A 13,364-nucleotide genomic window follows, 5' to 3' on the forward strand; every position below is an offset into this window, starting at 1 on the left:
GGATACACATAGAAATACATCTAACAAAAACACAGAATGGACGTGACCGAGTACTTGTACATCCCATCAACAAAAAGACACTAAGTACAGATCTGAGAGTACTCGCAGTTACTGACAGCTAGTTCAAAGCTAATAACAACTAATAAAAAAAGTGATGCATCTGAGACTAAATTATCAATCAATTCACATCCAACATCCAATGGCACTGTAAACAACATCTCCGTAAAAATGAGGATGTGCTATCCCGTTTGAAATAGGTTTTCTACAGGTAGAACCAAACTTCAAAACCAAATCTTTACATCTACGGAAGAATTTAGTAAATTTTAAGTGATTTGTGGTAACGAAATCCCTGACTTAATAATTTACCAGTAATACATAGATTATGTCCATTAAAATCCAAAACGTTACAACAGACACGGGCATAGCGGAGGAGTCGTGATACACAAACACCGTAAGATAGTGCCAAAGGAACATCACCTTCCAAAATAGGAAAATTAACAATAAGGAACGAAGTATGGAAAGCAAAACAAATACTTTTAAAATTATCACTAAGTCTACATAATAAGCATATAAATATCGAAAATAGATAAATACTTTTTGCTTTGGTGGATTTGGATGACTTTTAAATAAAATGACCAAAAACTTAATGAAAATCAACAAAGCAGCTGACTAATGTGACCTTTAATAGTAAACTTTTTTGGGCAATTTTATCAAGTGAGATGTAAATATTTCGGTACTTAACTTTTAAATTCCACTTATTTTTTTTTCATGTTAAAAATTCAATAATATCCTAATAAATGCATCAATATCCCATATCCCATTTACTTTTAGGACAAATATCCCATATCCCTAAAATTAAAATGGCAAATATCCTGTACGTATCCCACTATATACCCTATACAAGCCTCTATATCCATGCAAGGGTTTAAAAAAACATAAAGGATGTTTTTATAACATTTCTAGTGTAAACTGTCATGACTGTATATATGTATCACAAAACATTCATATTTAACATAATTATGCAAGTGTTATTTTGATATATTTTGTTATATTTTCAGTGATATATTTTGTTATATTTTGATATATTTTCATGATTTTGACCAAATAACATAGTTTTGCATAATCCATGTCTTTTTTGAATGACCCATATGTATACCAGTCATTTCCATGTGCAAAAAATATTGATCCCCCACTTTCAATTTATAAAAAAAAATTGAAACCCCCTTTTCCACACACAGAAAAAACTTGATCCCCCATCCCAGATCAAAAATGAATTGATAAGATCAAACAAGAATATTTTTATAATTCTTAAATTGTTCTTACATGTATAATCAATTTCGAAACACATTTACTTTTTAATAATAATTATAAACTAATAAAACTGACATAAACGATGAATGGTTTACGATTTTACACAGAACATACATTCCCGCCAATTTACCTGTAAAAAAGATGTGTATTCGGTCGCGACACCTGTTGAAAAACATGTGTATTACTAGTAAAGTAGAGTGCAATGATTGATGACGTCACGAACATGGAGGCCATCAGTTAGAACTTTGACAAGTATGCTTTTTAAAACTTGAATTTGATTGAGTTAAGCAGATAGTAAGTAAAACGTTAAGTTTTGAATGAATACATAACTTGCAAATTATTCGTTGAGGGTACATGTCAGCCTATAAACCAAAACAATCACAACGTGGTTCTTGGTGGTGAAACCTTTCATATCGGTGAGATCTCTCGACCTATTTATCTCCCACACATTTTAAGGAAAATATACAGCGATCAAGAAATCAAAAGTTACTGAACGTGATCCACGATTAAGACGTATAGATCTCAGTAGCTTTCTAAACAAGTTATTGAAATGGTAATTTTTCACTTTGATATCATGCCAAGAATGAGACAGAAGTTCATAACTGTGCCGTGGCTCAAAAACATGTTTCTGACAATAATTTGAATCAACCATTTCCTCTGTACTGAAGCTATGCTTGTTTATGAGTTATTACATTGTTCTATGTGAAGTCAAAACAGTCTCATGACTGCAGAAGGCAATGTTATTTTAATTCTAAAAGTTTGGGGATGATCCTCAGTGACATAAATAGTAGTCCTTAAATCATAAATAAGGGTCGTAATAGGGGTACCTTCATGACGAATAACGTTAAAAAATTCTTGCCAAATGATGTTAAAACGTATTTCTTTGAGACGATAAAAATTAGACTGATTTTTATGAATCACGTTAATTTTTTTCCCAAAATAATGGTATTGATATTCATAACTATTTGAGACCTAGTGACATGTCTGACGAATCACAAAATTTTAGGATATTTTACAATTCACGGTTAAATTTTAATGGTAGCTTAAAATGACCGTTTGACACATTTATGAAAAGGAGACAGGGTTGTAATTATGACATAGGAACCTATTGGCTATCATCAGTTACGTCCCTAGTCCAAATAATTATGATGCCTTGAAAGGCAACATATTTTTTTTCTATGACGCCATACATCACCGCGACTCCAAGACGTGATAATTATTTGAACTACAGTTACCCCTTGTAGCATGTGTAATTTAAGTCCATATGGCCATGACAGCAAATATCGTTATATTTTGATCACTAATTATTAATATATATACAAATTAAGGAAATTTTAAAAGAAATTCCTCTCTCAAGCTCTTTTGGTCCTTGACTCGCTTGAGATATTTTTATTTAGTTTTTGCTAACCATATACAGATATACGGGGTTAGGTAAATCCCTGGCTTAAAAACACAAAATCTCAAAGTCCAGAATTTAAATAAATTTAAATCCTGACATCCCGAAATTCAAAATAAAAATTCCTGGATCCAGAAAAGGTATAAAACAACTGTCCACAAGATCCTGGAGTCCCGATAAAGGTCCTATCCCCCCTCATCATGCTCATATATCCAGTGTTATCAATGGTAAGAGATACAATACATGTAGGTTTAAACCCTCAAACAATATATAACCATACAAATGAAAATAAGAAGAAGTCGTATGCTTGCCAATGAGACAACTCTTAACCAGAGACCAAATGTCATAGAATTGAACAACTAAAGGTCACTGTCAGGCCTTCAACAATGAACATAACAGCTACACATAAAATATCCCCATGATTATGAGTGCAGTTACAGTTCTTAGTATCATTATAATTGGGGGGGGGGGGGGGGGGGCAGAACCTTTTTTCAGGACTTCGGGATGGGCTGTTTTTAAGCTCAGGATTTCGGGATTGATCCTTTTGGGATCTGGGAATTCTTTTTTCGAATTTCGAGATGTCGAGATTTAAATTTCTTTAAATTTGGGACCTCAGGATTTCATGTTTTTAAGCCTGAGATTTTGGGATCGAATCCCCCGTACCCCGCTCATTAATTGATGATGGTATTTTTTGTTGATATGACATACACAAACTGAAGTAATAAGAAGACCAATCACAGGCTTTTTGATGATGATTGACTCAAACTTTTGATCTTCATATATTTTCCAGGCTGCCCCTTTTTATAGTTTTTTCTCAAGAAAATAAGTAAAAAACGCATGAGGATTTTGTCTACAATTTGTCAACACAAAAAGTAAAGTAAATAGATCTGTTTCATGCCTCCCTTCTTTCTCCTGACTCTAGAGTTTTCCAACCTTCTCTAACATATTTGGTTGACATTATTAATTACGGCCTTTTATGGTCAATATGTTTGATGTAAGGCATTTGTAAGACACTGTTATTTAAGCCAGAATATAACTCTTAATCATGTCCTAGTTTTCTGTATTTGGTTTGTCAGATTAATATTGCTTTCGTGTGTGAAGTCTTTTGGCGATCATGACAGTCATGACGGTTCTGAACAAAACATGATACTTGAGTTTTTTTTTTCTCATGAATCTGCCTACATTTTAAATGTCCATAAAAAAAAAGCGATTTTGAACATAGATCTGTAAATAAAAACAATGCTGCTCTAATAAATTCTATAATTTATTACATGAATATTTCATTTAAGAAATTGAAATTTACCACTCTTGTAGCAACAGCTAATACATGATCATATAAACAATACCACAACAATATTTATATGTGTTGTCATAGCAACAGTTATCTTGGTTACACAACAAACAATTTTGTTTTGTTTTGGATACTGTTCAGAAGATATTTGATATAAAACTGATGCAACAAACTGATATATGTTGAATATAGAGGGTATACATACATGACATATTATTGTACAATGTATAAATTGATTGGCATGCTCTAAAATGTGGTGTGGTCTCGTTGAAATGAACTAAAAAGATGTAAACTCGCATTTTAAACTATCTTAAATGAATTAAACAGGATTTTTTTCAAAATCGTAAAAATTGAAATCACATTTAACGTCTTAATTGAGAAAATCGCAATAATAAATGCACGCATTAATTTCTGAATTTACCTGTTTACAGTATGTAACTGTTGGATGCTATTTTAAAATTATTCTAATGTATAATAATTAACCGGATTTTTGTGACAAAAATGTTGGTTATTGATTTGAGATGTACGGCGGACGGGCGGGCGGCAATCAAATGTTGTCCGTGCATTAACTCATGAACCGTTCAACCAAAGCTTTTAAAATTTTATTATGTTATTACTGACAACTATACAAAGGTCAAGTTCAATAATGGCGATTTTGACTTTTACCGTTCAGGAGTTATGGTTCTTGAAAGATTGAAAAATGGAGTTTCCAGTCGTGTCCGTGCATTTACGCATGAACTGTTCTACCAAAGCTTCCCAAATTTTAATATGTTGTTACTAATGACAGAATGGAGGTCAAGTTCAATAATGACGAATTTGACTTTTACCGTTCAGGAGTTATGGTTCTTGAAAGATTGAAAAATGGAGTTTCCAGTCGTGTCCGTGCATTTATGCATGAACTGTTCTACCAAAGCGTCCGAAATTTTAATATGCTGTTACTGATGACAAAATGGAGGTCAAGTTCAATAATGACGATTTTGTCTTTTTCCGTTCAGGAGTTATGGTTCTTGAAAGATTGAAAAATGGTGTTTCCCGTCGTGTCCGTGCATTTTCTCATGAACCATTCAACCAAAGCTTTTGAAATTTTAATATGTTGTTACTGATGATAAAAAAGAGGTCAAGTTCAATAATGACGATTTTGACTTTTACCGTTCAGCAGTTATGGTTCTTGAAAGATCGTAAAATGGTGTTTCCATTCACGTTGTTGCATTTACTCATGAACCATTCAATCTAAGCTTTTCAAATTTTAATATGTTGATACTGATGACAAAATGGAGGTCAAATTTGATATTGACGATTTTCACTTTCACCATTCATCAGTAATGGTTCTTGTGATATTGCCAGGACACAAATAAATGTTTATAAATCCGGTTTGCTGTCGTTGTGACAGCCTCTTGTTTTATATGAGCTGGGTCATGCATTAATATCATAATCAATACACCTGATTAGTACCTATTTCTTGTTGAAAAAATCTCTACAGAAATCTACAACTGTTTGAAAATTGAGTTCTCATGTACAGTATGTCATTATTTTGTATTTCAATATTCTAAAATGAATCATTTGAAGTCTTGCATAAAGGTTGATGTCCATCCGTCGCAGCTCATATTAATTTTTTTTCTCTGCCACAACATGTACAAGAATAAAATTGAGAATGGAAATGGGGAATGTGTCAAAGAGATAACAACCTGAACAGTACATGCATATTTCTCAAGTTCTAACAATACAGATTTAGCACTATTCCACTTACTTGACAATGAAGTAATTAAGAGCACCCATTGACACTGTTCAGATACTTGTCTACAAATCTAGCTCAGTGTCATCTTTTATAAGCTACAAGTGTATTAATATCTCCATCTTACTTCCAAGAGATTAAGATTAGGGGCATGTTTTCTTTGAAGGAAAAAACAAGAAGTGATAGGCTATTCTTTGATCTTGTTAATGTTTTGGCAGACATTCTTTGGTCATTGCGACTACGCTGCAACAATGCGTGTGATATTGTGTAATGTGCACTTCACAGATAAGATATAACATAGGGTTTCTTAAGTACAATACAGATTTTTTAACGTGAGCTTATACATGGTACATTTATATACTAGTACTTTTTTGATGTGTCTCTTTTGATGTTTTTAATGTTTTTTTGTGACTGCTCTGGCTTTTTTCTAGGCTATTATAAATACATTGTAATATGTATGTTGCAGACTGTATTCAGATTTCTGTAGTACTCATGTAGTCTCCTCTAAAATTGGGCAGATCCTGTTGGTACTGAACATAAAAAATCAGATACATTGTCATTGTGGTTGTACATTCTCCAATTTACAAACAATTTTCCATAATTCAAAATTATTCCAGATTCAAAGAATTCCTTGTTATAACTTATAAGGTGTTGGTGATTTTGTACTTGTTAATGCTTTCCGGTATCTGCTATACATGCTATAGCTCCTTATATAAAGCAATTCAATAGTTGATATGGAACCAAAAAAATATTGTCGTTACCGGTACAACCTATATACATGATATAGCTATATATATAATAGCTATTGGAAATGATGTGTACCAAAATTTTTACTTTAAAAACAGGACCACCAACTTGATGAATGCAATGAGCCAAGGCATAATAAATTAAATATAAAACCCCTTGCAGCTTGAAAAGAAATGTATTTAAATACTTTTATAATATTTTTTTAATCCATCATACATTTTATTGAATTACTTTTAAAATGTAAGATTTTGAATTCAGTGAAGGGTAACACTCTACACCTGAAGTCTCTGTATATCATGTATATCATGTATATATATATATACATTGAATTTCACTACCAAGATTCATGCATCTGGAATGATCAGCCAGGATGTTTTGAATTTTGTATACTTTTTAGAGCATGGTAATTCTAAATCATTTTTGGAATATTAAAATTATTAATAAATAAATAACCATTTTAATGTAAAAAAAAAATTTATTAGGCCAATTATAATTTCAGTGATTATTGGAGTGCTAAAAATACAAATGAGGTATTCAAATCTGGTGGTAAAGGGTTATTTTCGTGCAACGTGATCGCCGTTTTTTATTTCACGTTCAACGTGTTTTAACTTTTTTATTTGACGTTCAGTCGTGCAAGACGGGTGCCTCGTTCAACGTGTTCTGCTTATTTAATTTTACGTGCATCGTGATTTTCAGTCTTATTTTGTGTGCTCAGTATTTTTCAAATAAAATTCAAACACTTGGCAGGGATCGTCAAGAAATACTTTTGTAAAGAGTTAATATATACAAGAAGACAGTGACTCAGTCAAAAAAGGTTCAAATAAAAGTATTTATTTTTCGTGCAACGTTCATTACAGAAATTATTTCACGTTTAACGTGAAATTATGTCTTATTTCACGTTTTTTTTCATGCAAGCACCCCCCCACCCCCCCCCCTTTACCACCCTCTTCAAATCTGGTACCTTATTTCAAGTATCATGAGTATGGTCAGCCTTAGAACATGGATTATGGAACTGCATAATAGCCCTGCATTTGTATTTTGGCTAACAAAATTAAAAGCCTAAATCATAGGAAAGAAATAATACATGTACATGACTTTATGTCTTTTCTCCTTTCTAATTTTGGTCTTCAGATTTAGAAGTTGGAGAACATTTTTGTGAAGACTGAAATTTATCACAGAAATCGGTTTTTTTTTGTTTCCTTGAGAGTATGAGAGTAGGCTGCAGAAATCCTATTTCCCCTGACTTAATAACTTAGACAAGTTAGTAATCAAATTGTCCAAAATCTAGTCATGCAGCTAGTTGTTATAATGCTTATGGGCTTTGATTCAATGCTCATTGTTTTAGGCCTTACATTAACCTATAGTTGTTAATTTCTGTTTAATTTGGTCTCTATTGAAAAGTTGTCTCAATATGATGTAGATAACATTAGTTTCTATTCTGTAAGGGTGGCCGAGTGGTCTAAGTAGTTACCACTGTAAGCACTGGCCAGTCAACACTAAGGTTGTGAGTTCAAACCTTGCTTGTGCGGGTGCACTGGACTTCAATTTTAATTGTCAGTTTTCATGGTTTTCCTATCGAAGGTCTTTGAGTGAGTGGCTTTCTCTAAAAAAAAAAATGGGCGCCATGAAATAGCCTAAATGCGGTGCTTCAATTAAAGTGGCGTTAAAACACCAAAAATCAAAATAGAAATCTATTCTGTAAACCCCATCCAGATCCTTATACTAGAAAGTACAAACAATAAACAAAGTGTAATTGTTGTTTTTTCTTCAACTATTACATCACAGCAATTAAATCCTTCCCACTCATGTACATATGTACTTTTTGTAGGTCATTGTAAAATAAGTACAGGTTTGTCATATTTCATTTCATTGACAATTAAGTTTTATTGAAATCAATGTAATCGGCCATATTATATAACGGCAAATCTCTAAGGGAGCTACCATTTGATATTTATGGTGGGGGCTAGGATGAAATTTGAATAAAATAGGCAGGACAGGAGTCATGTTTGAGTAAAAAAAAAGGCAGGATGAGACACTGCCAAAAAAAAAAAGTCAGGATGACAGTTTAGGTAAAAAAAAGTCAGGATAAACTAAAAAAAAAAGGCAGGACCAATTAGAGTGAAAAATAAAAAGGCAGGACGGAGATCACAACTAAAAAAAAATGCAGGACAAAACTTTTCATCCTAGCCCCCCCCCCCCCAATAATAAAATTCAAATGGTAGCTCCCATAGTCTTAACCAAACTTATAATTTTGGATAACAAAATTAATGTAGACTCAAATCGAAATATTCTTTTTGCAGACTCATAATCACTAAATATAGCATCTATTAGTACACTATAACCAAACATCTTTTTTTGTTCATTTGGTGAAACCTTACTAGATATTTTTTGTTATTTTATGTTCATAGTTGCTGTCTCTTTGAAATTCCCTCACAAATCCTCTATTTCATTATATTAACCACTGCACTTTATCATTTTTATTGAAAATTCATATATATATATATATATATATATTTGGTTTTAAATACATAAGGTCATGGTTCACTGGTGATTAAAATCCTAGATCTAATCATCTATACATGTTTGAAAATTTATGTAATAATTCACAGGCAAGAAAAAATAAAACTTTAAATGATCATGAGAGAGAAATAAAATCTCATAAAATTGATAAAGGGAAGATTTAATTTGAAAGGTATATCTCTATATTGATAACTTATTCAGGATATGATTGCAAAGGAAGATTTTAAATTGAAGATGATGTTTGCATATGTATTCGAAATGTTTATGTTTTGAAAATTTATTTTCAACATGTGCTAGTGAAATGTCACTTTTTTAAGAATTTAAAGGAGTTATGTAAAATACAACGAAGATTTAGTGATGTAAAAATTTAGATTTGATAAACTTGAAAAGTTTAAATAGAGACGAATTTGCTTTGCACAGGCATATGACAGGTGAGTTTAATGTTTTCTTTATTTTTTGCTTTTATACGTCATGTACATGTAATTGTGCAGTAGTTTTTGCGTCAATGAGCATGCATGCACCTAACTAAATACATTTTGTGGTTTTAATAAGGAAAGACTCTAACTTTAAATAAATTAGGAAACAATTTACATCTTGACAAAGTGCAGTACTTTTAATTTGTGAGATTAGTAATTGCATTTGTCAAGGCTGCATAGAAAGTCGTGGAAGCAAGACATTATGGTGATCTTACATTCTGTAGAAGTTGGCGTTGTCAACATTTGGGTTCAATTTTTGGTTACAGTTTTTAGAAGAATGCAATTTTGTCAAACTTCCATGCAATTTTAAGAAACATAGACAGACACTTCTTTATAATCAAAAGACAGTATGGGTTAGCAAAACATAAAATATTTTTAGTATCCATTTATGCTCTTTTTTCTATGAAATTCAAATCAACATGTTCTTGATATATTTATCTTACAAGTTTAAAAAATATATTGAGAATGATAGGGGTATATATACACACATGTTTAGAGTGTTCTTCACTAACTTAAGTTTATTTTATAGTATCACCTTAAAGCATTCAAATAAAATTCTTGTAGTTGAAGTACAAAATAGTAAGTCTGACTATTAAAAAAGTGAAAGCCCTTATAGCAAAAACAAGAAAAATTAGACTTATTTAGCCTTTGTGAGTCTTAGTCTGAAGTTTGTCTTCTGATGTCAAATTAGAAGGTATTTTCTTCCCTTGATCAAAAATTTGATCAGAATTAAAATGACATCTGATATGTTTTAAAGCGTAATGATAAATTGCTCGCCAAAATGTGTGGGAGTAAGCGAAGGTGTTATGTTAAAATGTGGGTTAATTTTTACTGTAGCTTGATATGTTTTTTTGTAAAAAAAAAGTAAGGAAAACATGTAGAAAATTAAGTTTAATAGGCTTTTAAATTGTTTTCATTGTATTTTAATGTCAAGAAGTATGATTTTTGTTATAATTGTTGAACCATATTTACTTGACATGCTATGTATGTAATGGAATTGATCATTCTAATCATGTGCTAAATATGGGGTTTTATTTGTGGTCAGGTGGTAGGAGGTAGGAGGAGAAAACAACAGCACTTTTTGTTATGGCGCCATAATAGACTTAACTCCATATTGATTTAGGAATTTGCAGATTTTCTGTTAAAACTATGGCAGGTATTGTAGGTATTGGTACTTTATTTATAATATGTCAAGTTTTCTCAAGAATTTTAATTCAAGAGTTCTGAAATAGCGACCATTTCTCACAATTCTATTAGGATGTTGAAGATATAGCATTTTAATATTTTTGCAAATTTTTAACCTTGTCTCTGCACAGGTACACAAAATGCAAAATGTTAAGTTTTTTGTGAATTTTAATTCAGGAGTTCTGAAATTTCACTTCAATATATATATATATATATATGGAAGGTGAATCACATTTTTTATTCACCTGCTAGGTCTTAGATTTCCATTTTATTTATTTTCTACTTTTCTATTTACCCCCTACTGAAATCCTAGGGTCAGATGACATTACCCACAAACCCACTGCAGATTACCTATGGTCGGGTGACACATAATATAGCTGTTGGCATGATCATGGCATGCAAGCATTTTTGCAAGTTTTGAACCTAGTCCCAGTTTTTTTCAAAGTACTGGTTTGGACTATGTCCCAATTTATATTAAGACACTTTAAAATGATGCGATTGCTTGTGAAACAGGACTTTGGTCCATACTGATTAACATTGGCTGAGTCTCTGACTTGCATATTTTATTTAATACAATTGTTCATTGAAATGTAGAAGAGGGTTTGTATTGATAATATTGATATTGTTTTGATTAGAATTTAGCTAAGTGTCAAAGAGGCGCACTAATATAATCCCAAATCTAAAAGATAAGTAATATATATATATTCAACACCTGTAGATTATGGAGGATAAATTTATTATTACAAAATTCAAATTTATTCAGAAAATAATGAATAAGTTTGTGAACTTTCACAACTTATATGAATGAAATGGTGTCTCAAGGCCAGATTGATATAGAGATGATGTAAATCGTCAAAACTGTTTTCCCGAGGCTTGGAAATATCGTGGAAAATTGATTTGGCAAAGGCCTAATATAGCTGACTTAGGATTAATCATTCAGTAAAGTTCAAGCATCTTGAACACCTTGATGACCTCTTGCAGACGACAAGTTGTAATCTCTGTCACTTCAACTCTTTTTGATGTATACATGTAAATATATATGTAAACAATTCGTTTAAGATTTGCCGACAGTTGGAGTTGTAAATAAATGTGCATTTTCTTAAATGTTGAAAACCGCAGGATATTTAACTGTTTCTGATAACTGTGTTCTTTTACAGGGAAAAGATTTTTATACTAGTCTACATGTAAATGCAAGTTATTGCACTTAATTTGTGAAGAAAATAGTTCATTATATGGAGATAGCACATGCAGGAGTTTAATTTTTTTTTAAATTTTAATTTTAACTGAATTGTGTCAATGTCAACATGACCTAATTAGGAGCTTAGCCAAATGTAAGTTTTTGGTTTTATAATATAAAATAAATAATTTTCTAGTTTCAAAAAAGTTCTGAATTTCGTAGTTCTTGTTAAAAAAATACTTAAAAAAATCTAAGAGTAGTTAGCTGTCAAAGCACTCACATATTTGCATGATGCCATCATAAAGTATAAAAATCAAATTTCTGGAGAAGTGTTTAAATGTATAATAAATTTGATATTTGGTCTAAACTCAATAATTAAGACAATTTTGAAATATAAGGACATACTCTTAGAGTGCGTCTTAATATTTATATGTAGTATTTATTTGAAAAAATCTTTATTATAGATGTTGGAATTTTTTATAGAGGCCATTGCATAGTATATGTATGTAAATTTTAAGAAAAATTCAATGGTGAAAAAAAAAAAGCTATATCTGTAGGGATCCACTTAAGAAATTTCTTTTGCTTGTGATTGTTTTCAGAAATATTTACATGAAAAAAAAAAGTTTAAGAGATATATTGAAAATCGGTATTTGTTTAAATGATACAGAAAGTGGACTTAATCAAAAGAAAACTATAGTACATTTAAATATGGATATCGGTAGCTATGATTCAGATCAAGATACTTAAGTGATACCTGAGAACAACTATTATATATTATCTCTTTTCGTACCTCACGATGATATTAAAAATATCTTGGTAGTGATAATCGGACCTCAGGCACAGCATTTAAACGCAGTCACCTTGACGTCACAGGTAGCCTAAAATGATAGAACAGTTTGATAGTTTAAACATGGGGAAAAAAATTGTTAGGACAACATTTTCCGATCGCCAGGATCATCTTGATCATGTTGTGAATTTTATCCATGATACAGCATCTTAAGAATGGCATATTAGAAAATGTGGATGTTTTTTTGGACTGGAATATAATTTGATGATGGTCAGTGGCAATATGTAAATATATGCCTATAATGATAATGTGATATGCCTTGCTTTGAATTTGTTGATTTAATTTTTAAATTACAACAAATTTTAGATTTGGGATTTGAAACAAGTCAAATGCTTTATATATTTTTCTCTATTTATGGCGACTTCTGTTGGGTTCCAAATGCTTCTGTATCTTTTGACGGTTCATACTTTAGAATAGACCCTCTTCAAACTGATAAGTTTGTTAACTGACACGGCTGCTTTTTCATGAACTGACATGTTGCATATATGCATATTTACATGTATATAAGGTTTGGATCTTACTAAGATTAAATACTTACATGTATAAAGACTAAATTGTTTGAGAAAATCCAAGTTTTTTATATCGTTTTATTAACCTATGTGTCTACTGTCATAAATGAAGTTTCTTTGAGGACATAAACCTGTTCTTTTAATAGAAAATGAAAAATGAAAAGAATGATGGT

The 13,364-nt window shown here is 31.3% G+C and overlaps 1 protein-coding gene across 6 annotated transcripts in view; it reads left to right on the plus strand.

Annotated features, from left to right (window-relative positions):
* The first annotated feature begins 1,494 nt into the window (after positions 1–1,494).
* LOC143058951 (mitogen-activated protein kinase kinase kinase 2-like) overlaps positions 1,495–13,364 on the plus strand; it is a 54,303-nt gene continuing 42,433 nt past the window's right edge. For 3 of the 6 annotated variants that reach the window (XM_076232424.1, XM_076232429.1, XM_076232430.1), the window contains exon 1: positions 1,499–1,605. The gene's annotated coding sequence lies outside the window, so the exon portion shown is untranslated. Of the gene's footprint in view, positions 1,606–9,411; positions 9,429–11,893; positions 11,990–13,364 lie in introns of those variants that run through there. The other 3 variants (XM_076232425.1, XM_076232428.1, XM_076232427.1) reach the window with 3 other exon arrangements.

Source organism: Mytilus galloprovincialis, chromosome 14 (assembly GCF_965363235.1).
Source record: "Mytilus galloprovincialis chromosome 14, xbMytGall1.hap1.1, whole genome shotgun sequence".
In the NCBI taxonomy this organism is placed as follows: Eukaryota; Metazoa; Mollusca; class Bivalvia; order Mytilida; family Mytilidae; genus Mytilus; species Mytilus galloprovincialis.